The following is a 4,064-nucleotide window of genomic DNA, read 5'->3' as shown; positions in this document are numbered from 1 at the left end:
TAAAATCCCAGCTTTTAAGATTCCATCGAATCTGCTCGGAAGAGAATGAGTTCATAAAAGCCACAAAAGTACTCTTTAAAGCACTGAAAGATAGAGGATACAGTAGAGGATTTTTAAGATCAGTCCTCAGAAACTTCCTTAAATCCATAAATAACCCCAAACCGCCAACTCAAACTGGTGAGACAAAAATAGTGCCTTTAGTGGCCTTTTATTCATTCCAAAGTAAACAACTCAATTCGGCTATCAAACAAAATTTCTCCAAATCTTTAGAGGACACAGAGATTTTACAAAGACATAAACCAATCGCGGCGTACAAAAGAAACACAAACTTATTAGATATTTTAGTGCAAAGTAAAGTTAAAAATAAAACCGGAAAACGAAGACCGTGTAAATACTATCTGGCTCTAAAATGGATAAAAAATGTAACCACAAAGCAAATTTATCAGGTCGACAGAACTCTCTCTCCAGACACCCGAAATTGTGTCTACCTAATTTTCTGCACAAAGTGCAAAAAACAGTATGTCGGACAGACTAAAAATGAGGTGAGAACGAGAATATATCAGCACACTCATAACATCCTCCATAAAATACACAAACGGAGGTTTTTGATCCAACATTTTTTAGTACATGGTCTCCCCTCTCTTAGAGCAACTGTATTACAAACTAACCCTCTGTGGAGTCTAAGGGACAGACTAAGGGCAGAAGGGTTTTGGATAAACAGACTCAATACCTTGTATCCAAGAGGATTGAATGAGGCCTAAGAGATGGTTGAGAGCCATGGAGAATTGTATTCCTGTCCTTTAAGATAGTGAGATTATTATATTATAACTATTATATAGACATACCACTAACATACCCAAAACCTACCCATTTTACCCCTTATGGACATAACTACACCATTCCTAAACCTACCCATTTTACCCCTTATGGACATAACTACACCATTCCTAAACCTACCCATTTTACCCTCATGGACATAACTACACCATTCCTAAACCTACCCATTTTACCCTCATGGACATAACTACACCATTCCTAAACCTACCCATTTTACCCCTCATGGACATAACTACACCATTCCTAAACCTACCCATTTTACCCCCCAGACACATAACTTTACCCCTATCCAACCTAAACCTACTCTGTCTACCCCGAATAAATTAAAGTAATATAAATACCTATAAAAAACCTTAATAAATAACACCTATAATTAAAAATAATACTCGTTCATACATTTAAAAATCTCACTATCTGTGGTTCAATAATAAAAAGGCCAAGTACATCGGTTACAGTGTGGTGGGCTTAGGGCGTGGGGGCGGGCCTCGGCCGAGGCGAGAGAGCGGCCAGAAGGAGTACGAAGGACTGAGCATTAACCAGAGCTGGACGCTGTTTCAGCTCTTGGATTTTTTCTAATCCTAACCCTAACCCTAACCCTAACCTAACATACCCAAAACCTACCCATTTTACCCCTTATGGACATAACTACACCATTCCTAAACCTACCCATTTTACCCCTTATGGACATAACTACACCATTCCTAAACCTACCCATTTTACCCCTTATGGAAATAACTACACCATTCCTAAACCTACCCATTTTACCCCCCAGACACATAACTTTACCCCTATCCAACCTAAACCTACTCTGTCTACCCCGAATAAATTAAAGGAATATAAATATCTATAAAAAACCTTAATAAATAACACCTATAATTAAAAATAATACTCGTTCATACATTTAAAAATCTCACTATCTGTGGTTCAATAATAAAAAGGCCAAGTACATCGGTTACAGTGTGGTGGGCTTAGGGCGTGGGGGCGGGCCTCGGCCGAGGCGAGAGAGCGGCCAGAAGGAGTACGAAGGACTGAGCATTAACCAGAGCTGGACGCTGTTTCAGCTCTTGGATTTTTTCTAATCCTAACCCTAACCCTAACCCTAACATACCCAAAACCTACCCATTTTACCCCTTATGGACATAACTACACCATTCCTAAACCTACCCATTTTACCCCTTATGGACATAACTACACCATTCCTAAACCTACCCATTTTACCCCTTATGGACATAACTACACCATTCCTAAACCTACCCATTTTACCCCCCAGACACATAACTTTACCCCTATCCAACCTAAACCTACTCTGTCTACCCCGAATAAATTAAAGTAATATAAATACCTATAAAAAACCTTAATAAATAACACCTATAATTAAAAATAATACTCGTTCATACATTTAAAAATCTCACTATCTGTGGTTCAATAATAAAAAGGCCAAGTACATCGGTTACAGTGTGGTGGGCTTAGGGCGTGGGGGCGGGCCTCGGCCGAGGCGAGAGAGCGGCCAGAAGGAGTACGAAGGACTGAGCATTAACCAGAGCTGGACGCTGTTTCAGCTCTTGGATTTTTTCTAATCCTAACCCTAACCCTAACCCTAACTTTACCCCTATCCAACCTAAACCTACTCTTTCTACCCCGAATAAATTACCCAAACAAATTTTATCCATAAATATTAATAAATACCTAAAACCTACCCTTAGTAGGGAGGTTGGATTAATAAATAATACCTATAAAAACATTAATAAATAACACTTATAATTAAAAAATAATACTCATTCATACATTTAAAAATCTCACTATCTGTGGCTCAATAATAAAAAGACCAAGTTTATCGGTTGTGGGGTGGTGGGCTCATGCCGTGGGGCGGGCCTCGGCCGAGGCGAGAGAGCGGCCAGAAGGAGTACTGAAGGACTGAGCATTAACCAGAGCTGGACGCTGCTTCAACTCTTGGATTTTTTCTAATCCTAACATCGGTTACAGTGTGGTGGGCTTAGGGCGTGGGGGCGGGCCTCGGCCGAGGCGAGAGAGCGGCCAGAAGGAGTACGAAGGACTGAGCATTAACCAGAGCTGGACGCTGTTTCAGCTCTTGGATTTTTTCTAATCCTAACCCTAACCTTCACCATCCCTAAACCTACCCGTTTTACCCCCCAGACACATAACTTTACCCCTATCCAACCTAAACCTACTCTTTCTACCCCGAATAAATTACCCAAACAAATTTTATCCATAAATATTAATAAATACCTAAAACCTACCCTTAGTAGGGAGGTTGGATTAATAAATAATACCTATAAAAACATTAATAAATAACACTTATAATTAAAAAATAATACTCATTCATACATTTAAAAATCTCACTATCTGTGGCTCAATAATAAAAAGACCAAGTTTATCGGTTGTGGGGTGGTGGGCTCATGCCGTGGGGGCGGGCCTCAGCCGAGACGAGAGAGCGGCCAGAAGGAGTACTGAAGGACTGAGCATTAACCAGAGCTGGACGCTGCTTCAACTCTTGGATTTTTCTAATCCTAACATCGGTTACAGTGTGGTGGGCTTAGGGCGTGGGGCGGGCCTCGGCCGAGGCGAGAGCGGCCAGAAGGAGTACGAAGGACTGAGCATTAACCAGAGCTGGACGCTGTTTCAGCTCTTGGATTTTTCTAATCCTAACCCTAACCTTCACCATCCCTAAACCTACCCGTTTACCCCCAGACACATAACTTTACCCCTATCCAACCTAAACCTACTCTTTCTACCCCGAATAAATTACCCAAACAAATTTTATCCATAAATATTAATAAATACCTAAAACCTACCCTTAGTAGGGAGGTTGGATTAATAAATAATACCTATAAAAACATTAATAAATAACACTTATAATTAAAAAATAATACTCATTCATACATTTAAAAATCTCACTATCTGTGGCTCAATAATAAAAAGACCAAGTTTATCGGTTGTGGGGTGGTGGGCTCATGCCGTGGGGGCGGGCCTCAGCCGAGACGAGAGAGCGGCCAGAAGGAGTACGAAGGACTGCGCATTTACCAGAGCTGGACGCTGCTTCAACTCTTGGATTCTTTCTAATCCTAACCCTAACCCTAACCGTCTCCACCCCCTGATCCCTAAACCCACCCATCCCCACCCCTAAACCTACCCGTCTCCACCCCCTGATCCCTAAACCTACCCGTCTCCACCACCTGATCCCTAAACCCACCCATCTCCACCCCCTG

This window comes from Onychostoma macrolepis, chromosome 15, assembly GCF_012432095.1.
Source record: "Onychostoma macrolepis isolate SWU-2019 chromosome 15, ASM1243209v1, whole genome shotgun sequence".
In the NCBI taxonomy this organism is placed as follows: Eukaryota; Metazoa; Chordata; class Actinopteri; order Cypriniformes; family Cyprinidae; genus Onychostoma; species Onychostoma macrolepis.
This window is presented reverse-complemented; position numbering follows the sequence as displayed.